The following is a 27112-nucleotide window of genomic DNA, read 5'->3' on the forward strand; positions in this document are numbered from 1 at the left end:
AACGGTTGAATGTAGTTTTTAAATGTATTAGGACTGCCCAATTTTTAAGTTACCATATTGCAGAGTTTACTAAGACTCCAAGTAGTGCAAGTGAAAAAAGACAGGACGAATTAAGTTTACTAGACTCGGCTTGTCTGTTGTGTGGTAAGTTTTGTGTGCCTTTGGTATTGCAAAGCACCGACCGATGTGGTCCTCGTAATAAGAAAGCTCTGTACCTCTTTCTTTTGGACATGACTTCTCCCCGCCGTTGCTCATGTTGGGAAGTCTACGATATAAACTTTCCGGGCACGCCCAGAGTACATGCGTAAGGGGGCTGAAACTGTGGAGACGCTGCCCTTCAGGGACCGGTCTGGAGCTGGGTGAATTATGTGCAGGTGGGCTTGTTGTGTAGGTGTATTTATTTATTTCAGTGTCAAGGATTGCTTTTGGGCTGTTCTGAGTCCCAAGTAAGGTATTAGTAGCTTTTGCTGGGAATGATCTGTAATTTCTGTGATCTGTGATCTGTCACAGAGAAAGGATCTGTGATTCTCTGTAGTTAAGAAGGCGGTATCTGTGAGACTTTGCCGCATACCTTTCGGCGTGGGATGGGTCATGTGCCCCTCCAGCTTCCAGGGTAAAATATAAACCTGACAGTGGGCGACTTCATCACTTCCTGTCCCCGTGGGCTGCTGTACACAGAAGTATGGGCACTGGGGTGAGGGGATTCTTCCTAACTAATTTGGGCTCCAAGAATCAATTAGGGCTTTTGTCAAAACTTTGAATCGCTGTTTTGAAACTCAGGTATTGTGGGTCGCGTGGAATACTGAATAAAGGCTAAGGCTTTGTTGGTATTAACCACCTCAGCTGAAATTCTGTGTAGATGGTTTAGAAAACATGTTCGAAATGTTCAACATGCCAAATATTACCTTCATAGCATCTGCGGCTCTTTAAATAACTGATAAGCAGCCAACTAGATTAAGCAAAAACAGATATTGAATGTGTTCTTTCTATTTGTCAGGCACGCCGAAAAGTATTTGATAGTACAATCATTTTTTACCTAATTTTATAGTTCTAAAATTGTGCTATTTTGCGTGGTACTTTCTGTCACATATATACCAGATTCCGCGTGACCAGATTGTTTTGCCTAAAGTGAAGCAATAAAAAAAATCGTTATATTTAAGAAATAGATCCCACTAACATTGGAATATACATATTACTAAGATGGGTTTTGATTTTTCTTGAATATCTAAACTTAGAGTGACTAAAAATTTCCCCGGAGAAGTATCCCCTAACGTTATTTCTGGTATACTTCACTGCGACTGAAAGCTTATTACCATGTTCCTTTGTTACCACCCATATAGTAATAATATTAGAGATAATAAACTGCAATTCAAATTTTTTTCTCTATCCGAAGAGCACCGCTGGAAACGCGCACATCGCGTGGGCTTTCACTTTGGAGACCCATTTCGCCGCAAGTACGCCTCCCATTTGCACAAAAAGTGCGTCATCAAAAAAGTAAAGTCACCTGGAACGGTCCGATACCGGAGACGAGCAGGGGTACCGAATACTGACCAGGGAAGCGACGACCAAGGCATTGTCATTGCTGACTTACCGCAAGCAACATTTAGCACTGAGAACACATCTGCTCCACGGCACTGCGTTCCTCCACCACCATCAACTCTACGGCTCCGATGACTGCAGACGTAATAACATTTCACACGGCGAGCTCCTGGGCACCGACCACACCAGCGACTGTGGGTGCCGGCGTAGATGTATTTCCAGCGGCCCTGATTAACGCTGTCACCGATCACATCCCTCAAATTTCTGACCATCATGAGGACTTTATTTCGACACAAACAGCGGCCGTACAATCTTCCTGCTAGGCCCTTGGCAACAAATTACTCTGATCGAAAAACTAAAACGGCTAAACTGGCAAAAGCTCCGCTTTACCACACCGCAAACCACCCGGCCGGCGGTTTTCACAGTTGCACAGCTAAAACAACTATAAAATCGTCTACCGAACACGCAGGGGCCTGAACCTATCTGCCTGCACCGATCGAGTCATCACCAACAGCCTACAAGCCGCTAGCGCCATTGAACCTACCATAGTCCAGCAATTTTGTCATCGTAAAAGTGCAGACCCGGCAAAACCTCATGATCGCCAGCACAGCCGATGACGCATGCGCCCCCGCATTAGGCGCCACCACTCACCTCCAACTCAACCACAATGCATACGCCCTCCACCCATACTTGAAGCCTCCACCCGGCACCACTCGTTGTGTAATACATGGATTAGAACCGACCACAACCAACGCCGACCTGCCCAATGTTCCGACCGGCCGACCTGCCCAATGATGACACCCCAATCCTACATGCACGACTCCTAGGCTTCACCACGTCGGCTGTCAATACCTTTGGTGGACAACGAGTACCCTTCTATATACACGCGTGCGGCAATTTCACCCACTGCCGCCATTTCCGTCACACCGTCCAGCTATGCACGCTTTGCGGCGACCTTTGCGACAACCCGCCTAACCAACCTCAACCACATCAATGCTGTACTAACCCCAGTCACAGACGGAACGCATCGTACACTTGAAAAATCCATGCCCTCTTTCCATACAAAAGCCAAGGCGACTACTCCTCAGGTCACCCCATCTTTCGGGCAGCCTGAGCCCTTCATCTAACATGTCTACCGGGCCTCCAGCGTCCCACCTATCTCCCTCACGACTGAATATTTGGCAGTGTAATTGCGTACATATAAAAACAAGCAGCCATCCCTGACTCATCTAAGTCACCTTCACTTTCCCGATGTGATTGCTTTACAAGAAACGGAAACAGCTCACGTATCACTTCTTAATTACATCAACTATCCACATTTACACCAGTATCGCACCGCCATACTCGTTCATAACTCACACTCTGCACAAGCACACATCCTTCCCAATATTGGGCAGTATACCTTAATTCAACTCATCCTGGCTAACGATACTCTCACCACTCTTTTTATTCTTGATATATACAGTCCCCCGCAGCACTCTCTAGCTTCTATAAATTCCATCCTTCAGAAAGTTAAAGCTACGACAAAACCTCGCGGCCTAATCCCTCTCGGCGTCTTAACGCCCCTCATAATTTATGGGGTTATGCCAAAACCAGTAAAAAAAGGGTGAACATGCACGACGCTGCCCAACAAGCTCACCTCACACTCTGGACCGACCCCTCCTTCCCTACCCGGATCGGCAACAGCGTGGCACGAGATTCCACACCCGACCTCACACACACTCATAACATACATCAAGCCACTTGGACACCCCTTGAGGAAACATTCGGCAGTGATCATTATATTATTGAATTCACAATCAATCACACGCGCATTCCTCAAAAAATCGGCATTGATAAACCCACACATTGAAAATTATTTCGTAACTCCCCTCTCCCCACCACAAATGAAGACATTAAAACATGTACCAAAGATATCCTCAAACCTGTCGAAGCCCACACCCACACCTTAGCTATAACAGAACATCACCCTTTGGTGGATATGCATCTGCTACATCTGTGGGATGCCCGCCGAGGGCTTATCCACCGCTGAAAAAAAACAACACAAAACTCAAAACGTGGATCGCCCATATCACACAGCAGGCAGCCGACAATGCTGGCACCTTACACAAAAAAACTACAAAATTTTGTAACCACCTCCAAGGAACTCTCAGCATTAGGTCCACATGGAACATCCTGTGCTACATGCTGGGTACTAATCCCAGCAAAGCAGATACCAGCCACACCATCTGTCACTTAATCCACAATCACTAGCTCATTCAAACTCAGGTCCACGCACACCTCCTCACACAATACGCAGACCACGCAACGCAAACAGAAAACATTCCACCTCGAAATTACCAAGAAAAAGAAACTTCCGACCTTGACGCCCCCTTGACTCTCACTGAAATCACCTTCGCCATCAGCAGCCTCACTCGTAACACCATGCCAGGCAAAGACCGAATACACAACAAACAACTCCGTAACCTCCACCCCGAATGTACAGTCGCACTGCCTGACTATTTTATTCATTGCTGGACAGCAAACTATCTGCCCCCTCAATAGAAACATGCCGAAATCACGCTCATTTCGAAGCGCAGGAAGCCAGTCCACAAGAAAACCTTCGTCCCATATCTGTACCATTTGGTGTAGGGAAGGTATATGAGGACCTAGGTAATATACGGCTCACAGCGTACCTCGAATAAAATAGCTTACTACCTCATACCATGTTTGCCTTTCGCAGACACCTATACTCGCAAGACGTCCTGTTACAGCTAAAAGACGAAGTCCTTGCACAGCTGAGCTCACAAACCAAATACGCTATTCTAGCCCTGTACTTTAGAGGAGCATTTGACAATGTATCACATCAGGCTATACTCTAAGAATTCTAGATAACTAACTGCGTCACACGCATATACAATTACATACAAAACTTTCTTCAACCTCAACCTCGGCCCAATCCAAACCGTCTCCTTTTGTGCCCGACCGCGTGGTACACCCCCGGGGTCAGTCATTTCTCCACTCCTCTTTATCTTGCCTTGCTACAACTTACGCCACTTCCACAACAAATTCCTACAACTTCCACAAACACAAAACACACTTTATGCAGACGATCTCACTATTGGTCCCACGGGTGGTATGATTGGGGTGCAACAAGACGCCCTCCAAGAAGCCATTGACACCACCAACCACTACCTTACAGCCCGCGGCCTCAATATTGCACCACAAAAGCCGGACTTTTTGTCTCCAAAAACGCACGCAAAGCCGTAAACGATAACCCCTCTCAGACCCACAATTAGGCCTACATGGAACTCCTATCCTAACCACCTCTACAATTTGTGTACTGGGACTTACTATCCAATCAGACCGCGCAGGCATTTCTACTGTTCATGAATTACAAGAAACGATATTACAAATCCCACACCTCATCAAACGCATTGCTAATCGTCCACATTGACTAAAAGCAAATGACCTCGTGCACCTTATGCAAGCCCTACTAGTTATCCACATCACATACGGAACTCTATAATTTCTGTCAAAAATAGCGAAATCCAAAAACTCGACATAATCATTCGGCATCCTATAAATTAGCATTAGGGCTACCACGGACAACTTCCACTGCCAAATTACTACAGATGGGACTTCATAACAACTGAAACGAACTTAGAGAGTCCCATTATGTAAACCAGATCGAACGGCTCAAGCTCTCACACACTGGCTATCACCTTCTTCGTCGCCTAGGCTACCACCTCCCTGGAACTCAAGATCCCCGCCACAGGGGGCTTCGCACGATTGCATCTCCGTCGCCCCTATACCCAGGAATATGCACCCATTCATAGCCAGGGTCACCGACAAGCGCGGATTCGAATTCTTCACAAGATGTTTCAAGTCAAGACACGAGACATTCGCTACGTTGACGCCGCCAAATAGGCCGATAAAGAAGCCTTCGCAATTTCAACAGTAGACCACAGCGGAATTGAACTGACTTTCGCAACAGTAATTGGCAACGACTCCACAAGTGCAGAAGAAATCGCAATAGCAATCGCAGCCACTACATCTCAAGACATTATCACCATCGTCACTTATTCGCAAGCTGCCTATCACCCTTACGACGCCGGTAACATTGCTCTCTTAGCCCTCCGCATCCTACAGTCTATGCCTAGTCCTCCTTACCTTTACATTCTCTGGACCCTGGGACATCAGTCTCTGGAGGGGAATGGGGCGCCTCGTGCTGCCGCCCGCGTGAATATCTACCGGGCGTTCCCCTCCAACACTCCAGCGTCACCTTCAGAAGCATACAATTTTGTACATAAAACATTGACAGACATCCTCGAACATTACGGGCTCGAACGCCGCATCTTTCTCCCACCACACGACAAGTTGAATAAGGAAGAATCCACCACCTACCGCCGCCTTCAAACCAACACCTACCCGCACCGCACCCTCCGCCTCCCGATACACCCCACCTCCTATTACTTCCCCAACCCTGCACACTGTACCATATGATTTGGGCGTGCTCCCACGCACCATTCCTCCCCCTATTCTCTCCCCCAACCATTTGCAGCTGGAAGGTACTCTAGCCGGCCCGGACCCCGGCGATCAGCTTCGGCTGGTTAAAAGGGCCCACCTAGCAGCGACCGCCCAGAGACATCTGGACTGATAAGACCCCCCATTGCCACTACTCCAGAAATAATATAGAAGTAAAGTTTATTCCTTTTCCTCCTCTATCTAGCGACGTAATTCGTGACCTCCTTTGGTCGTCCTCCGTATCTCATGCACGGTGCGTTTGGTGGAAATTTATGCAAACCAACAAGACACTAATTGTTGGCTTTGTACACGTGGTCTCTTTGCCACATTTGAAGCAGAATGATGTAATATGACGGGCGCGCAATGAGTAACTTTTACTGCGCCGTATTTCTAGAGCGTTCGACCAGTTCTTGATCCCCACGATCAGTTTCTTCGGTTTTGTCGCGACGGTTCTGATGGTTGGTGGGAAAAAGTAGGTTGCCTCCCGCATGGCTTCCTCGTACGACATACTTCGCAAAGATCACTGCGCCATGTGTGACCGTTCAGGAGACAGCTCGGTTTGCCTCAGCTCTCTTCTAAAGATTTCTTCGACACACTATGGGGCTGGTGATACGTTCCCCAGTTGTAGTTTCTGGAACTCTACTCGCGGAGGTGTAGTTTCTGCAGCGGCTCGCGGAACCTATTGCTTTCTTGTGTTGCTACAGTCCAAAGCACGGTTTCGTGCGTGTGGTAAGGGCGCGCTTGTTGAAGGTGTGTTTTTGTTGCCATAGTTTTTTGATGAATTTGAGAACGGATCTTGCACCTAAACGTAAAGTATTTCTTCTCCGACTCACTGCATAAAGTGCCACATTTTTTCTGCTCAGACATGACAGGGCAGCACGTCCAAAGAGATACACCATTTCATCGGTTTGCATGGTGACAATCTTATTAGGGCATCGATTTATGGAATTTCACAGTTTTGTGGAATTTGTGGAATTTTCACAGATTTATGGAATTTCACAGTTAAAGTGGGTAGCAAGCAGTGGACGCTGGAACGTGAAGTTTCTATGGTTCAACCATGTCCATGCGCCGTCATCTACACGAAAGAAATATTTGCAGAGCTTGGAGTCCCAGTTCCAACATTTGAAAATGGCGACACGCTCGAACGTCTTAAGCCACTCGTGCACGTCTTAAAAATAATCCCCACAGAAGATTTTTATCCTATGTGGCTGCTTGAGAAACCACAAACTTAGAAGACGTGGCGGCTCTACGACGTAATTGCTCTACGACGATGCTGCGTCGTGCATCCGTTCTCCACCGGCAGTGTGAGTATACGGCGGTTGCTTTGTTCGTGGACGGGAGTAATTTTTTGTACCTGGCAGCCTTGTAGTGGGCTTCTTGGTAGAAATAGCCATCATGCACCCCGCTCCCTCCACCACTTTTTTGCAGGTAAAAGAAGTGTTTTGGTTCCGCACAGTATGATAAAGAATATTTTTTATAGTGAGAACCTCTGCCCGCAATTGCCTACCACAGCTAGACCCAGCGCACAGTCAACTTTGTCGTATTCGCTGAGCTACCCACCTCATCAACTTCTCCTTTTTGTTATAACTCCAAAGAGCAACAGCTACCTGACTATAATATTTTTAACGCAATAGAAATACAAAACACGCGTTGAATATTTATTTTTGCACGAGTATAGCGCAACAACAAGCGTCGTGTTTGTACTTTTCAGCCAGTCTGCGTCGTGGTACTGTACTATCCCCAGGGCCTTACCCATCCTCATGAATGTCAGGGAGCGGGTATTTCTGTCCTACAGGTCCCTGGTAAGAGAACGGCCGGAGCTGACGGAATGGTGCGATCGTCGGACGTGCATAACTTAGACGAAAGCCGAATAATCTGAGTTTCGGCGTCACCTTTACAGCAAGCATACCATCTCATTTCTCGGCACGTCTGCGATTTCATCCTTTGTGAATTTTAGCCTTGCAACGAACACTTTGTGACGATATTAGGCATCAACATCAGACCAAAAACAATGCATAGCCCGTGCTATCAAAGTAAGAAAACTTTTGCACGTTGCGCTAGCAAGAAAATGTTCAGTGAATTTGCTGTGCTTGCCTATCCTACACTACACACCAGGTCTGCTTGCTTGGAGGGTGAGGTGCATAACCCGCGAGACTGCCAACCTCAGGCAACAATCAGCTGTCCTTACCCCTCACGTTGGTTTAGCGCACGTGTGCTGCATAGTGATGAGGTATTTGTACACGCAAAATTCCAGCAAAACACTCAACCGGTGTGGTGCGTGCCACGATCCACAGCCACGTCGCTACGAAAGGATCCACATCTGCGTCATCAATGTCAAAACGCAGTTGTAGCGCCAACGTTTTGTGAAAGAATTGCTTTTTTAGTTTTTTGTTCGTATTCACACTCGGTAGGTATGGTCAAACATTATTCATGCACAACCTATACTGAGAAATTGCAACAATGACCTATTGCAACAATGCAATTGGGTGTTGGTAGGAAAGTGAGACCTTTAGAAACAACAAGCCTTTTTTCTTCAAACGTGAAAGTATGATTTATTGAAAGGACCTAATCTAGACACTTTTTTGGAAAGTTTTAAACACTCCACAAAACCCTTATAAAAGACATTGTCTTTGTCAGACTTTTGTTTAAATTTCTTCGCAGCTGTTGTACGGTTAAGCACAACTAAGCATTGGAAGACCAGAACCGGGGCGTACGAGGTGGGACCAGATGTATCCTGGTGTATCCTCAAATACAACGCGTGTTTGAAGACATCGAGATATTGTTGTTTCTTCGGCATACTGGATTCTAGAATAGTGTGATTGGGAGTGTTCTGTTGAAACTAAATCAAATTTTTCTTGATGTCTTGATTGAGTGATTGATTGATTGATTGATTGTTTGATTGATTGATTGGTTATTTTAATTATATGAGGTTTAATGCACCGAATCTACACAGACGATGAGGCAAGCCGTAGTAGGGGGCTCCGTTATTATTTTGGCCACCTGAGGATCCTTTAACGTTTGCCGAAATTTTGAGCCCCGTGACGTCTTTCCCTCATTTATACAAATAGCGTTATACACATACTCTACCTCTCGGGGTAGACAGGCACCCAGATATGCGGCGTCTTGTAATAGGTGTATGTCCCCACAGTTTATCTTTAAATACTGCACTGCACCACATCATACCATACGTACATATAACACTGAAGGTACCCCGAAATACTTGAGCTGCTCTTTTCGACATCAGCTCGCCTGCTTTCCGAATCCCGTTGCCGCTACAATTGGAGCAGAAGTTGCATCGGTGTAATATAGCGTATTGAGCTATCATCCTACAAAACTATATAGTTTCAGCTGGAGAAAAGCCCCAAGGGTGAAAAGGCTTTTTTTGCTGGATTCTTCCTTTAAAAAACGCCGGAAGAACCCCAACAGCATTATTATCGAGTGGGCCTTTTCCCAGTTTAGGAATAATGTTAGTTTTTGTTTTTGTGCAGTTCAGACTCATTGAGCATGCCATGTGTACCTCGTGAGTGCATGTGTGGGCTCCGTAAGTTTCCAGCTTAGACGCTGTAGTTTATGGTACGGATATCAATAAGGATGTAGTGTTTGTAAATACTGCCTTGTGCCTGTAACAGTGCGGGTGGAGCTGCGATGTTAAAAATGACTGTTAGACTACAAGATGTGTGTAATTACATTGCCATGTTTGTATATGTGCTGCCATGTTTTCCTTTTATTTGGTTGAGAATGCGAGCGCCTGTTTTGTACACCTACAGAGCATCTCTTGTCCTTTTTATTCTTCAGTCTTTAAACCAATTTAACCGGAGAAGTTTGAATCCCGGTTATGATTTCATCCAAGGCTGACAAAAAAATGGGCCCATCTCCCCGCGAGGGGCACTTCAGTAAATGCGTCGCATAGGGGGTGGGTGTATTGCGTTAACGTTTAGTGTTTGGGGGGTTGGTGCTATCACGTGTACACCACGCAGCTATCACGCCGCTAGCACGCCGCTGAGTCGCCAACGCACGCCGCTGACGACGTAGTTTGAATGAGTCAAGGATATAAGGCGCGTTCGTAGCCTTTCATTCTGTGTCGGCTTTGTGGCGCAGTGGGTAGAGCACCATGTACCTTGCGTTCCGCCCGCAGGGTCGTGGGATCGAAACCAGGCGCCGGTAACTGTTATTTCTTTTTATAGTGTAGGGGGAGGCTGGATGCTGCGGACGCCGACGCATGGGTGACATCGTGAGTTATACAAATGCTCTGCATTTAAAACACACGGCCCAAGTGGCACCAAATGACTTGTAATCACTGAAGACTATGCTTGTTGTACTCCTCGATTGCTCCTTTCACTGTTACGTAGAGAGCCATCGGCAGCCCATAACCTCTCATCCTGTATTTCGCATCGGCTCAGGGCAGCTTGAAGAGTCGCGCTTGTCGCCAGACTACAATGCGCAACGTAGTACACAAGCCATTTAAGCCCGCGCGGTTCCCATACTTCTTAGCAATAGGGTGGCGTCAGCAGCCTTTCTATCACAATCAATCACTACCATCAGACTTAAAATTTAAAAGCTCAAATTGGCTTTCCTAGGGACATCTGACGGCTAAATAGAAGAAATCGCTTCGAGGAGCCTCGTCCCTGCTTTTAACTGCGGTTTAATACGTCATGTTGTCGGCGTTCTTGAGAAGCACGATTTGCCCATTGCTCTACTGTGCTCGCCAGCATTGCTGGAGGCCGTTGGAAGGACTTTGCTGATTGTTTTAATTTCCTTATATGAAATGACGCCACCGAGCTCAAATTTGTTTCGCAGAAAGTCGTTCTCAGACTTACAATAGCGAAGCCGTGTATAGGCACCGGACACTGAAGTTTGCCCGCGAGTGCAGCACCGCCTCTCCCCGCGGCTTAGCAAATTTTGGTCGGTGGACGTCGCGACCGGCTGTTGCTATGCTTGCGGTTTGGCGCTGTGTGGCGTAGGTGTTTTAAGAACCATATTTACAATGGCAAGTTGCAGTGCCCGAAAGGATCAAACCCTGCAAGAAAAAATTTGTGGCAGCGCCGCTAATGCTGCGTGAAGGACTGCGACATTCGCGAAGGGCAGGCTGCATCGTTTTGTACAGGTTTTCCGGGCAGCCGTGGGAGAAGGAGTGTCGCAAGAGATAGATTTCTGCAGTAGTAATTGTCAAGCAAGTATGAAAGCCATGACATTTTTTGTCAGTGGAAGGTGTAAAATTGTGAGTACGATTACCGTTTATGAGCAGCGGAGCCGCGAGGGCCGGAAAACTAAATAGTTTGCTTTCAGTGTTTTCTAAACATCGCAGAGTGCGGTATGTGTGAATCTGATGGTCTAGTTTTTGGAAACCGCAACGTAATAAGGTTTCCGCCACTAATATTTTCTCAGCAGTAACGTTTTTATACCGACATTTACGGCACCGAATGTACACCAAAAGGCTGCACAAGAATAGGCTCACACCACTTTGCGGGATTGGGCCAAAAACACTGTCAATACGCATTCCGCCTACTCTCCTACTTTGTTCCCCTAAGTGTACTGAGTTCGGCCACGCACTCCAAGGAAGAGCATGGGAAGATATCAAAAGCAAGGTGGCGTTCACTCGCATTATTAGACTCATTCGATGCCTTTGGTGTGCCCGTAAAGTTGAGGGTAATATTTTTTAAACGGGGGCTAGGGATGAGGTGGAAATACTTTTATGGATAATACTTAACGGACTGAACAAATTCTACCGCAATTAGCCGCTAAGACTACTCTAACATTACTGAGAAGAAAGAAGCCGAAACTGAACGTAAACTTCGTAAACAACCCACAGCTCGATTCACTGTATCAGCAGATTTCACACTCTGTGGAACTGGGGTTTGGTTCCATTGTCATTACCTAATAACGTTTAGAATGCGTTGTTCATCCGTGGCAACACCAACCGAGCAGAGAAAGGGCCACAGACAACGTACCGGTAGTGTGGTGGCGCGCGAACGGAGAAAACAACAAAAAAACCCACCCGCATCTTCCCACGGGGGGAACTGGAGTAAATGCGTCGCAGAGTGGTGGGGGTATCGCGTTAATGTTGCGTAATTAGGTATGGTTTGGGAATGCTAAATTCTTAATTCGTCTTTATTATTCTTATTTATTGAATAAAGTAGAAGCAAAGGCAAGGACTGTAAAGTTAAAATCTGTCTTTATTGCTTGGTGCCGTCGTTGTATTAGACGGAGAGGATGACTGCTTTGTGGTCGCTAAAGTGCACTGTCAAGGGGTCTTTGAGGAGCGGTCGTGCGATTGCGTAACTGGTGAAGACGTTGCTTCCATCGAATCTACTCGAGTCAAGCAAAGCGCCAAGTCAAGCGAAAGCCAAGCAAAGACGCCCTTGACTTAATTCCGAACGCGCGCTCCGCCGCTTATATACACACCGCCCACGTTAGAGGGAGAGGAGTACGGGGGAGAGACGCGCATGCGCACACTTCCGTACACAAGCGCGCGAACTTTCCACGCACCCACCACGCCGTTATCACGTGTACACGCCCTGCCGCCGTTACTGTTGAGCGCGACGCAGCGCACGGGTAGCTACGACGCATGCGCGCCCAGACGCGCTCTCCCCGCACCGCCGCAGCTGTTGTTGAGAGCGACGGAGCGCACGGGGTACACGCGCTCCTCCCGCACCGCCGCACCTGTTGTTGAGAGCGAGGAGAATACGGGGGAGAGACGCGCACCTGCGCCTCGATGCGACGCGCATGCGCATTGACCGTGTGGACGGCGCCGACAACATCGACGAGTGACATCGCGAGCCTAAGAAATGCTCCACATTTAAAACACGCCCCTGTCGTGCAGCGCTGTTGTATACGCTGGAGTCACTTTGCTAGGCTGTGATACACGAAAAAATTGGTACTGACCTGGATAGAACCCATGTATTTACGCTTCCCTTGCTGAGAATGGCCCTTCGCCACCATGTCTGTCTCGGGAATTTCTTTCATGGTGTACGCGTGCGTGGTAACGTACAATTTCTGTCCCTTCGCGTGCACGCCATGCCGAAATTAGTAGTCCAGCCCCGTAGTTGTCCGGAAACCACACAGAAACACTTGAGACACGGGAAAACTATTCGCCAGGAAAGCTTTAAGCAACAAAAAAGCTTTCAAAAACAATTGCAGAATCGCAAAAACAAACAACCAAGATGCGTCGAACATATGAACGCACCAAAAGTTTTCTCAAGCTTCCGCGGGTTGGCGCTGGGTGGCACAGTGAGCGGAAGCGAACGAAAACTCTGGAGACTTATAGGGTGGAGAAACGGGAAATTAAGAAGGAGGGATTCTATGGCAATACGAGGGACAGTGCATTGCTCTTCCAGGCACGGGCATGGTGCTTGAGAACCCGGGCATCCACGGGTAGCTACAGGCAGCAGGATGAAACATGTGCATGCTGCGGCAGTTATCGGGAAACTATAGACCATATTGTCAGGGGCTGCACAGAGATACGACCTCCGCGGGTTGAGGGGAAAACGACGCTGGCCGAGGCTTTGGAATTCGGGACGAGGGGGAATTTTACCTTCAAGGCCATAGAAGTGATGGAGGGGCGACTGGAGTGGCGTTGGATTAACAGTAGGGAAGGGTTGGGTACGCAGGCGGTGTAACCACACGGATGAGAATTTAGAACAGCGAGTGGAGAAAAAAGGGGGGTGGGAACGATTAGTGTAAAACAGAGATGAGGGGGAGATGGGATGGAGGAAGCAAATCTATTAAGTTAGGTGGGCAAGTAAGCGTAATACAACAGGCAAGCCCCGATTCAAAGGGAGAGCCCCTAATCAACATCATCGTCCTCGCGCCCTTTGAGCAGTTACCGGTCCCTATATGGAAGGGTAGTCAAATCTTTGAGACCATCTACACAGCTGTCCCCAGGCACCAGTCTATTGTGGGATTTGCTAGCTTCTCTTGGCACGTTATTTGTTTAGCTAAATTATGGACATTACAAAATAATTATAATACTGCACTATGCATTAAGCAGTTGAACAGACACGCTATGCTAAAAAAACACGGCTGCTCAACCACAAATACTTTCCGCCTTCTAAATCTGGCAAATTACCCTCCTGAACTTCCGCATTTAAAATTTTTCTATTGATCGCAAGCTGAATTAACAGTTATAAACTTTCAAAGCCAATTTACTCCTCGGTATATAGCACAACTCCTAGTGGTCTCCACAAGAACCTACTAAAGATGCGCTGGGGAGTTTGAGCGCCATAACTTTGCCTACCTGGCTTCACCACTCAGGAGCGAAACAACCTTTCCTCTTCGAAGCGCACCGTCATTTACTAAAAAAATCTACATTTGTCCTTGATTCTCTGGATCCTGGTCCGCACCGACAGGTCCGCCGTCTTGCACCCGTACTTTGTTCAAGAATCACTGATTGTGTAATCTCACTCCATTCCTGGTACGTACTGTGCTTTCCTCCTCAAAATAAAGTGAACCGCAGTAATCGCTCTATACACTCACTCACGCATCTACCTATTGAATCAAGGATATGGCATAAACTTCGCCTTATCTCCAAAGTATTCATCGTTCGCAATAAGTATGTACCAATTTTTTTTACTTCTCTCGATGCTCAACTGTACGCAGTTTTCTGCGTATTCGACTTCCTTATGTTCCACTTTCATACTTCATCATAACTCACATTCGTATCTTTGCTTTTCCGGCGCAAACTCATCAAACCAGCAGAAATAGGACCTCTCAGACGCCAGTTGCTTACAAAATACTTCATTAAATGACTACTTCAGCCGCAACAACAGTTGAATTTTCATAAACTGGTGTCCCTTAACAGAGCCTGCCGAGTGCTCGCATCAAGAAACCTCCAGAAAGTTAGTTACGCGTCAATGCATCGTGCTACTGTCCAAACACAATGCAGCGTGTTTCTTCACAGCAGGGCGAATCCTTAGATATAAAAAATAGCAGCATCTCGACTCCGTGGATGAGGGCGAGGGTGTGGAGTACGGGGACTCCAAATGACATCAAAGTTGTACCCCTAACGTCATTCTACTTGAACCATGAGTCGCACTTTGGTTATTTTCCTCATTAAACTGCAACCAATGGCTCAAATCAAATTTCGCTTGATTTCCCTTCATGGTTGTGTGCGCACGGATGGTCGCTGACGGAAATTCGGCGGTACTAAGGTAGTCCGCACCGTTACAGGCGAGGCAGTAAGCCGCTTGACTCTCTGGTACTAACTCACTGTGGGCGGACAACTTGAGTGGGCGCGGTCGGCATGGCAAAGGCATGTCGCTAACTTACGTTCATAGGCCAATGGGCAAAACGACTTACACGAACTTTGTCTGGTCTTCCAGACACAGGCTCGTATCCTGCCGGTGCATGTGTGAATTTTTGCGATTGTAAATGCTATGCGCACGGATGTGGACGGAGATTGTGTGGTCCTAAGGCACTCCGCATCTAAAATACATTATCTCTAAAACTTTACCCAGAAGGCTTACTCGTGTCTCTCACTTTACGTCCCCACTGTTACGTCTCACTTTACGTCCCCACGTCCCACACTTTACGCCGCCTTCTGTTAACAACTAAAAACCATCAGTACCACCCATCCACCGAAGCTACTCTCAACAGCGTGATTTGGTTATGCCGATAATTCGTAAGTCACAGAAAAGAAAGGCCCTCACAACCGTTCAACCAGCCCCTGTAGTTTGTCTTCGTTCAGGCATCCTTTCCCTCACGCTTCGTTTGATATTTTTAAAGCCAGCTGGCAGGGCTGGCATGACAGCGGCATGTCGTTAACCACGCCATTCTTCTGCCTTGTGCAGGGGGTCTTCTGCGGATGATTTACTATGCAGTGCTACCACTTTTCAACATCGAATTCGCCGACGTTTCAACAACCAAGTTATGCTGCACCGCATTTGCTGCAGCATGACGCAACAACGAGTGACATCCCCTTTCGTTAGCAGATTGAGCCCCTATATATGAACCGCTCTTGAACTTCAACTTCAGTTGGCACGGCGGGCATGGCAGAGCCATGTCTCTAACCAAGGCGTCCTTCTGCCCTGCGGAGGTTAGTGCTTGTTTCGTTTTATTTAGTAGCCATTCATATTTTTTTTAGTCGTTCCGTGCCTCCGCTAGTGCTCTGTGATTGTTAAGGAAGGCTATTGTGCCATGCGGATGTTATTGTGCGGAGAAGTTGAAGCTAATCTCGAACTTACTGCCGAAGAATTACTTTTTAGGGTTTTAGACGGTCGAGACGAACTGCGAACCTGTGGCCTCAAAGGTATGTTTGTGGATATCAAGCTCCGGATTAATGGTATTTGAAAACAAATGACTGAACATAAGAACAAATCATCGGTACTAGATGAACGTGACAATATCCTAACAATATACAAAAACCAGTTATCTCTTAGACGAATAAACTTGTAACTTCAAAGTTAGAAGTAGCTTCTAATGTAGTGGTTTTTGCATTTCAGAAAGCTCCAAAGAGATGGAGGCGGAAATATTTTAGTACGTAATTGCTTTGACGTTTAGAGATAAGTTTGGTGTCACATGCAAATTGGTAGTACGTATAATAGAATAGGCAAACCCGGAAGAAAAAGGCCAGTTATCTTGTTCTTTCAAGTCCAATAAAAATTCACGGTTTTTATTATCCCAAAAAGGTCAAGGAAACAAAAAAATTCCTCCAAATTGACTATTCGAATCAAACCTTAAAAAAAGAAAAGCTCCATTATTACAGTGTAAAAGATAAAACATAAACGTTTATCTAGTTTACAATAAATTGCATATTGACAAATAAATTTTTGTCTAGAATGGACGTACAAAATTACTAGAAAGGAACAGCACCCGCATGCAGTCAACGCAGAAACTGTTGTGATCAAGAATCATGGAAGTAGTGATAATGTCCACGCATAAAATATCACCCATCAACGTGTAACACTACTAAAAATAAACACTTTTAGCATTACGAACAAAACTGTGGGGCTTGTAGCCACACTTCTAGCGCACGATCCTGACCTAATAGTCTTTTACCGATACGTGACTTTACAATTTTGTCAGCAAAAATGACGTGGCACCACCGGGTTTCAAAATATCTCGAACGAACAAGGCAGCTAGGAGGGTCGGTGTGGCTGTTTTCTGAAAGAATTTTGGGTCGTTACGTCGCTATCTCATGTACCCAATCTTGAGTGCTTGTGTAAACGTGACACTTGGGGGCCAGAATTTTGCGATGTAAGCAGTGTACCGGGCTTGTGATTCACCTACCGATTATCTAACAAAATTGCATGCGCACACGTCGCAATACAACCACCGCCAACTAATAATAGCAGCAAAATTTAACCTTCGTGACATTGATTGGGAAAGATTACATTCAGGGTGTGACCCTGGAAATCTTTCTTGCATGATTGATATCATGATTGACCATAATCTTGTGCAGGTTGTGGATGATCCCAGACGTGTAACGGAATCAACAACTTCATTGCTTGATCTGGTATTTTTACATCGATCCATTGTTCAGTACAACGTGTCCGTAATCACTGGCATAGTAGACCACAGCTTGGTTAGTGTTTCGTTTCCCTTGCACGTAAGCCATTCTAAGAATGCACATGCCAAAAAATCTGTTAAAATTTTGCACACGCTAAAAACGCATGTATTTTTCAGTTTTTAGATAATCGTGTGGCCGAGTTTTTTTTTCGATTAGTTAGAACACCTTTGGGATAAAGTCAAGAACATCTATTGATTTTGTTTGTATGCATTCATTTCCAACAACCTAAAAAACCCACCAATTTCTGTACATGGAGAGCGAGTCCTATATTAGTGTTATTGATGATGATAGTTGGGTTTTATTGGCGCAAGGCCGACTATGGGCAAAGAGCGCCAAAGAAGAAGTTACTGAATTATGATGAGACCGTACATACTAAAACATTTGACTAAAAGTAAAGGTGATGCAAAACAAAAGACAATGGAAATGGCTGGTGTATAGGGCCACGGTGATTACACATGATATGACAAGAGCTGCAGAAAGTCCACCTCAGCTAAAAACCTAAAAACACGTTTACTAGAAAACATTGGTTCGTCGGCTAAAAAGTACGATGGGTGCAAAGGAATGTGTTGTCTGTATAATTCAGGGAAATGTTTGTGTCGTGTTGTGTCAAGTGCCTTGCATGTGATTAGTATGTGGACTACGGATAGGCCTTTTTCACACCTGCTACACGTGGGTCCCGAAGTTCCAGTGAGCAGGTGGGAGTGCGTCGCATGTGTGTGGCCTATCCGCAGCCTAGCCAGGGCGACTTCAGTGTATCTGTTGTGTGAGTCAGTTATGTAGCGTCCAAGTTGTGGTTTTATTATGTGTAGTTTGTTGTCTGTTTGTTGACTCCAGTGTAATTGCCATGTGTTACGAAGCTGTCGTCTGATGTGTGTCTTTAGGTCGGTGTAAGGTACTGTTGTAACGTCAACTGTAGTCATGAGAGCAGCATCACCAGCCATTTGGTTTGCGCCCTCATTGCCAGGGATTCCACAATGCCCTGGTACCCAGCATATAGCTATTTCAAGATTTGAGGCATATGCAGACATTAGTACCTTGAAAAGAGCATTTATGACATAGTTTTTAGATGACCTTCCTAATGACAGTGCCTGTACAACGCTTTGAGAGTCTGTGTACACAATGGACTTGGGAATTTTATGTTTGATGATGTGGTTTGTAACGAGTAAATGCCATATGCTTCTGCTGTGTAAATACTGTTATGAAAATTCATTGTTTTGCTTACTCTAAAATTTGGTCCGTGCGCTGCACAAGATACCGTAGAACCAGTTTTCGACGCGTCGCTATAGAATTCTGCGCACCTGTACTTGTCCTGCAGGAACAGGAAGTGCTGCAGAATTGCATTCTTGGGCACCCTATTTTTTTCTACAAGAGTGAATGACAGGTCGCATGATACAGGACGAAGATGCCATGGTGCGATGAAATTTTGAATGGGTGTCTTGTGCGTGTCTGAAAGAGGGACCGTGAGTGCAGAAGCCTCCTCCCTAACTCTGCGAGAGAAAGGTAAGAAAACGGATGGCCTGTTTAAAAAGAGTTGCAAGTTTGACGTATTGTTTATGATGGGATTAAAGGATGGTTGGTAAGGGAGACAATCTTAGATGCATACAGCAGGTCAACATACTCCCGCTGATGCCCTAGACACCACTTGTCGCATTTGACATAAAGGCTTTCGACAGGGCTAGTGCGGAAAGCGCCGCATGAGAGGCGAAGGCCAAGATGCAGCACTGGGTCGAGCATTCTCAGTGCGGTCTTTGTCGCCGACCCATACACGACACTGCCGTAATCGAGCCGGGACCCCACCAATGCTTTGTACAGGCGCAACAGGAGTTGTTTGTCGGCCCCATAAGATTGATGTGAGAGAACCTTAAGAATATTCATTGCCTTTAGGCATTTACATTTGAGCTGTTTGACATGAGGAATGAATGTAAGTTTTTCATCGAATAAAATGCCTTAAAACTTGTGCTCCTTGTTCACAGGAATTGGCACATTCGCAAGAGTGATGTCTGGGTCCGGGTGGACCCCACGCTTTCTGGAGAATACAACACAAGAGCTCTTTCCGGGATTAATTTTAAAACCATTCTTGTCTGCCCAGCCGGCAAGCTTCTTGACGCCGAGCTGGACTTGACGTTCGCAGATGGACATATTACATGATTTAAAAGATACCTGCACGTCATCTAGATACATGGAGTAAGAAATTGTAGGCGGCAGTGCCTTCCCAAGGGAGTTCATTTTTACTATGAAGAGAGTGCAGCTTAGAACTCCGCCTTGCGGCACGCCATTTTCTTGCACGTGTACCTTTGACAGTGCAGAACCAACTCTGACGCGAAAGGTTCTCTCCGACAAATAGCTAGCAAGGCTGTTAAACATATTACTAGAAACACCGAATGACTACAGGTCAGTAAGGATCTTATAACGCCAAGCGGTGTCATAGGCCTTTTCTAGGTCAAAAAACACAGTTAAACAGAACTGTTTATGCACGAAGGCATCCTTAATATACGACTGTTGTGCCACAAGTTGATCATTCATGGATCGCCCCGCCCTGAAGCCTGCCTGGCAGCTCTCGAGAAGGCCGTTATACTCCAAAAAGTACACGAGCCTCCGGTTTATCATCTTCTCGAGAAGCTTGCACAGGCAGCTGGTCAGGGCAATGGGTTGATAGCTAGCGGGAGAAGAAGGGTCCTTCCCTTCTTTCAAGATTGCTACAACTATGGCATCCCTCCAAGACTTTGGAATGTGCCCCGAAAGCCATATCTTGTTGAAAAGGTGAAGAAGTGTTACAAGAGTGTCTGTGTGTAAGTTCTGTATCATTGTATATGTAATGTTGTCTGGGCCTGGAGCTGAGGGTTTACACGTGCTCAGAGCAGCCCTCAGCTCATGTAGTGAAAACAGGGAGTTGTACGAAGTCTGTGATTTGTTGTTGTCGAGTAGGAACTTCTTTTCACAAGAGGCTTTATGTTTCAGGAAAGTGTTCGTGTAGTGTGCTGAACTGGACACGTGTTGGAAGTGTTGTGCGAGTGTGTCAGCCTGGTCTTCCAGAGTGTCCCCGGTTGTACTGACCAGGGGCAGGCTGTGTGTCTGTTGTCCTTTGAGTTTGCGTATACGTGTCCATACTTTCCGTGTGTCTGTGTAGGAGTTTATTGATGTTATGAATGCACGCCAACTCTCTCGTTTTGCCTCACGACGCACACGTTTTCCTAATGCCTTGGCCCGTTTGAACAAGAGAAGGTTTCCCGACGTGGGGTACCGACGAAGGATACCCCACGCCTTGTTCTGGGCCTCTCGCGCCCGCCTACAGTCCTCATTCCACCACGGCCTCCGCTGGTTGCGCGGGGCACCAGAGACGTGGGGAATGGACTTTTCGGCGGCGTCGAGGATGTGCGCCGTGAGGAGTTGGGTAGCTTCTTAAACGTGTAGGTGTCCTATGGATGTGTGGTGTAGTTTGGATGTCTCTGTAAATGTATTCCAGTTAGCTCGTGCTTCATTGAACCTATTATGGGAAGATGAACTGCTTGGGCCTTTATCTATATATGTAAGTGAGGTGGGGAAGTGGTCTTTGCCATATGGGCCAGTTCCCACACCCCACTCGAGAAGAGGAAAGAGAACTGCGGAGCCAATCGCCAAATCAAGACATGAGTATGTGTTGTGTTCTATGTTATGGTATGTAGGCTGTTTACTGTTGAAAAGGCATGCGCCTGAAGATGTAAGGAATTTCTCTATGAGGCGACCTCGGGCATCCGTGCGAGAAGAGCCCCAAAGAGTGTTGTGAGCATTTAGGTCGCCTGTCAGGATGTATGGTTCGGCAGCTGGTCAACCAGCGCCTCGAAGTCAGAGCTTAAAAGTGAAACATCAGGAGGAATGTATATAGAGCATACCGTTACCAACCTGTTAAATATTATCGTTCGAATTGCCACAGCTTCCAGGATAGTGTTCAAGGTGACAGGGTGGCATGCCAAAGGATTTGCGGGCGATTACGGCCACACCGCCAGAAGAGTGTGTGCAGCTAACCCTGTCCTTTCTGTATACCAGGTAACTATTCAAGAAATTTGTGTTCTTGGAATTCAGGTGTGTTTCCTGAACACACATTACACTTGGCTGATTAGCATGCAGAATCTCATAGACGTCGTCAAGATTATTTAGAAGTCCTCTGCAGTTCCATTGAACGATATTTTTTCTTCCCATTATTATGTATTAGAGCTACTGGAGTGTGACTATTTATGTAGGGTCTTTCAGGGCTTGGACTCTTGGACGGGGTTTCTTTACCTACATTACAGGTTTAGGTGGGGGGACCCGTTCCTTCCGCTGCGAAGCAGAGAGGAAGGGTCCCACATCCAAGTCATCATCTGATTTGGAAGGGGTAGCCGGCGTACCGGACCCCCCGGACCTGGCACCCTTTGCGGTGCCCTTCGTTTTGGTCGCGACCACCGAGGGCGTCAGGAGCAGGGTGTCGAACCGGAATTTTTTCGGGTTCGGTTCGGGTTCGGGTTCAAGCCTTTCGGGTTCGGTTCGGGTTCAGTTCCAGAGCACCATTTCGTTCCGGTTCGAACCGGTTCGAACCGGTTCAAACGGGTTCAAACGGGTTCGAAGAAAAAAAGCAGGCGTGTTTTTTTCTGTTAATTTTTTGTGCTCGTTTTTCGTTTCCTTATCAAGTCGGCATAAAAACAAAGTTATAATGAAGGTTTCTTTGTCAAAATATTTTGTCTTCGCCAAACTAAAGCGACCCTGCAACACTTTTTTCAACTTTTTTCTAAATCTTAAGTGCTTGCAGGAAGTAGTCAACCAACACATTAGATTATGGGGTCGCAATGTGCCTCAGCCAAAAATTACTGCTCTCTCCTCGTCAGATAACATAGAAACTTGCTCAAAATATTTTTCTCTCCTTCCCGGTCTTCGCGTTCTTCGACCGCTGAATGACGTCATTACAGCGGTGTAGCGGCTGTTGGCCGACTTTCCTTAAATTGCAGAATAGAACGCATTTGATAGCCACTTAAGAAAAAGCCACAAAAGCGAAGCAGAAACGGAAGGTGCATCCGCATCGACGAGCAAATCACGCACTGTTGCTCTGTGCTGGCAATAGCGATAGTTTTCGCAGTGCTTCCAAATGCGAAGAAGAGTGAAAGCGTTTATCGAAAGTGTTGATTTATTTATTTACTGCTTTATTTATTTATTTATTTATTTATTTATTTATTTATTTATTTATTTATTTATTTATTTATTTATTTATTTGTTGTTGGGTTGAACGCGCCGATGCAACGCCGACGACGAGGCGCGCAATAGTGGAGGGCTCCGGATTAATTTTCACCAACTGGGGATCTTTACGTGCGCCGAAATTTCGGACCCACGGACGTTTTCGCTTTTCGCTTCCATCAGAAAAGCGGCCGCCGCGGCCGGGTATCTAAACCGCGTCTGTGTGCTCTGCAGCGCAACGCCTTACCCACTCAGCCACCGCGGCGAGTTTACCTAAAGTGTTGAAGAGCTCCTTTAACTGTACCTGCAAAATGTTTTCTATGGTAGTGTGACGAGTACGTTGCGCCGACTGCCAATTGTTGCAGGTGGCATTTAGAGAAATTTCCTTCTGCCCATCTTTTATCTGCTAACAGAGCTGTTAGAAAGAAAGAATGGCTATAAAGACTAATTGGACGGCGTGTATAGGACGGCATTGGATAGGGAACCACCGGAGATACGAACTTGCTAATGGCCCTTCAGCGACCAGTGACAGCGATTGGGCTCTAGGAAAGATGATAGCCAAGTGAAGTCACAAGCAGCAGTAATGATCACTTGTAGAGAGAGAGAGAGAGAAAATGAAGTTTAATTCAATTGAGGCAAAGTTTCAGAGAGGCGTCCTCATTCGAGGGGGCCGAATCGACAGCCGTTTCCATCAAGAGCAACTGATCTTCCAGGCCGGAGCTGGCCATGGCTGTCTCCCAATTCTCTATGGAAACGTGGAGGTTGGATGGATCTACGGCACACTTGTCGCAGCCGCCTACTATGTGTATGAGGTTCCCAGGCTCTCCACAGAAGCAGCGAAATGCAGAGAGTTGTGTCCCGCCAAAGAGGTGAAGTCTGGTGTTGTGGGGGAAGGTGTGTGCCCACAGGGTGCGGAGTAATCTTTCTGGTTAATCGGTAGTGATTTGTGCGGGGAGGAATACGTTCTACGGAAGAGGCCATAGTGCTGAGTAACTTCCTGGTCTGTGACTGCAGGATGTATGCACTCGGGCCGAGCTTCATCAGCGCTGGCTAAGCGAGTCAAATCTCGACCCACGAGGTTGGTGATCTTGTTTGCCGGGGATGCCAGTATGAGCTGGTGCCCATACATGCCCGGCTGGTCTCCTTGGTGGTCTCTGATTGATCATCGGAAGTTTTGTAACATGCAATCGACCGTTGGCAAAGTTGGGCCACGCCTGCTAAGAGTCTGTTATGAGAGTTTTGTCGCCGCTTTGGCTAAGCGCACGTGCTATCGCCGCTTCCTCAGCTTAGAGGGGGCTGTGTTCGGGGGTTGAGATGCTACACCTGTGGGAGGCTGCAGAACGGTAACACAAAGAAAGAGAAGGTATTGAAGAATGCTATCGGGCATCTCCTGCATCAAACCAGTTGATCGTTCCTCCCTTTTTTTCTCGCAGTTTAGTTTCTTTCCAACTGTCTCCCCTCATATATACACACGTTTTGAAAACCCTTTGAGGAATATAAAATATGCATTAGGCAATTAGTTATTAACTTTAGTGCGAGATGTCAATTTTAATATAGCAACAACATAATGGCGCAATACGTACGGGCATTAAGAAAGACCTTTTATAGCAATCAGGTGGTCGTCACATAACTTTGCGGCTACTTTGTGCGTGACAAAATTTTCTGATTGGTCGAGAAGGAGAACGCTGCAAAATTTCCAAATGCCAAGGACCCCAAAGATATCATGTATTGTCCGACCGTCGCATCCGCCTTAACTGACCCGCTAATTCCTTTAATCCAAATTAATCAACACATCAGTCCCCCTAATTCCCATTAGCTCATTCACTCACCTAACTGATTCACCCCAGTCTACCCGCTAACCCGCACTAATCGACGTCAATCCATCCGCCTCTTAAGTTTAAGGTTGAGCAGATTCAAGATAACATGAAAATGCTATCAAATATACTTTAAAAGTGGAAATTAGGATTCCCCATTTTTTTATATCTCATGTTCTCTTAGAGCAGTAACCAAAGGACACAACAGCACTGTATACAAGAAAAAGTGACGTTAATTTTGAGAACTGCGAGCGTTTGTGTCTCAGTGCTGTTTGTATACAGGGTGTCCCAGCTATCATGCACCAAGATTTAAAAAAAGAGTAAAGGCGTAACTCGAAAGAAACCAGGTGCATAATGTTTGCAATACTGTGAAGAAGCGGACAGTATTTTTTTCTTTAATGAGACTTAATTAACTAATTGTAATTAATTATCTAACTCGAGAAATACTCTCCTAATCACTAAACTGTCAATGAGGCACTTCAAGGTAACCACGAGGGGCATCTAACTGCGGTATTTTCAGCGATGAACTAATTGCGTACACATTTACTCCGACTGATAAAGGAAACCCGCGAAATATGAAAAATACCACGTGACGGCGCCTCCGCGCGCACCGTAAAGCAACGCCCTCAAACAGGCTGCCTCTGATTTAGCCAGAATCAAATAGACAAAAGAAAGAAAGAAGAATCGCGACCGAGTTTGTTTCTTATCTGCACACGCGTCCCGCGAATCTTGCTGCTGCTGCTCCTTCCATGCATGCTATTATCAAGGTGATGCGCTGTCTCTTCGGGCGGGTAACACGCGAAGCTGTTGCTTTCAATCAACTTTGTTTGGGGACGCTGCTTTACAATGCGCGCATAAGCGTCGTCACGTGGTATTTTTTCATATTTCGCGGGTTTCCTTTATCAGTCAAAATAAATTAGTACGCAATTAGTTCGTCACTGAAAATAGCGCAGTTAGATGCCCCTCGTGGTTACCTACAAGTTCCTCATTGACACTTTAGTGATTAGGACAGTATTTCTGGAGTTAGATAATTAGTTACAATTAATTAATGAAGTCTCATTAACGAAAAAATTACTCTCCGCTTCTTCACAGTACTGCAAACATTATGCACTAGGTTTTCTTCGAGTTACACAATTTCTCTTTTTTTAAATCTTGGTGCATGATAGCTGGGACACCCTGTATAACTGTTCATTCAAACTAGAATAAGTGGAAGATGCAGATTTATTGTTGATGGTGTCCCTGAAGGCCTTCACAAGCGGACAGGGATGCATGCGAATTAACAACACATTGAAAACTTTACACGATTTTAAACACCATATAGATAGAAACCATGAAGAATATTCAATGATATGTTGCCTCGTAATATGCGTTATCACTTAAGTTATGCTAAATGTAAAAGATTATTGGGAGAGATGGGCAGCACCTAACGCAAACTGATAGTATATACGGACAACTTTAAATTAAATTGAGGGCAATAATTAGAAGAGAACATGATGGGTCTTGGGAACTGCCGACTACGCAAAATATTTCATGGTTCTGTCTGGCGAGTGGCAAAATATCTTCAGACGCAAGGTAGGGTACTGAAATGGAAAACTAGAAATCACATTTTTGAGGCCCCGGAACCGGTTCGGAACGGTTCCTTCGATTCGTTCCGGTTCGGGTTCAGTTCCAAAATGGCGGAAAAAATACGGTTCCGGTTCAGTTCCGGTTCCGGGCAAAAATTCGGGTTCGGTTCCGGTTTTCGGTTCGGTTCCGGTTCCGGTTCGACACCCTGGTCAGGAGCGCCCCGGGTGGCACAGGCGGTGCGGCGGAGGTGGGAACTGCTGCGGTTTCCTCCAGCTCCATCTCCTCCGGGCCCTCGCATGTGCTTCGGGCCGGTGGAGAGGAGGAAACAGAGGGTGCAGCAGCATCCCCAACGGAGGGGGATGCCACCACAGCCGCTGCTGACTTAGCAGGCGGTGCTGTGGGGGTTGAGCCGCCAGAGGCAACCCAGGGGGGGGGGCGGAGGCGGGACCAAGTCCGACTCGCGGTACTGGGTCCCCGCCGAAACCAGACGCCGCTCCGCCCCCCGGCGAGCTGCGTCGGCGTACCTCCCCAGGGGAAAAGAGGCGAACCTCTTTCGCGCCTCGGGGAAGGTGATGTTTTCTGTTACCTTTATGTTAATGATTTTTTTCTCTTGTTGAAACTTTTCACAGGCGCGAGAGTATGCTGCATGTTGACTCTGGCAATTCGGGCAGGTAAGGTTGGTTGCAGTGCAGTTGTCAGATAGATGATCATGCTGGCCACATTTGGCACATGTTGTTCTGCCACGACAGGAGTTGGTACCATGCCCGAACCTCTGGCACTTGAAACAGCGCCGCGGGTTCGGGATGTATGGCCGGACAGAACAACGGATGAAACCTGCGTTGATATGCTCGGGCAGTGTGCAGCGGTCGAAAGTCAGAATCAGATGTTTGGTGGGTATTTCTTTGTTCTCTCTCCTGATGACGATGCGCCTTACTGCTGTCACGCCTTGTTCTTTTAGGCCTTCGAGCAGATCAGTCTCTGTCTCGGTTAGGAGATCTGCCTC

The sequence above is a fragment of the Haemaphysalis longicornis genome, unplaced genomic scaffold (genome assembly GCF_048455015.1).
Source record: "Haemaphysalis longicornis isolate Haplotype H1 unplaced genomic scaffold, Haemaphysalis longicornis Haplotype H1 scaffold_5, whole genome shotgun sequence".
Classification (NCBI taxonomy): Eukaryota; Metazoa; Arthropoda; class Arachnida; order Ixodida; family Ixodidae; genus Haemaphysalis; species Haemaphysalis longicornis.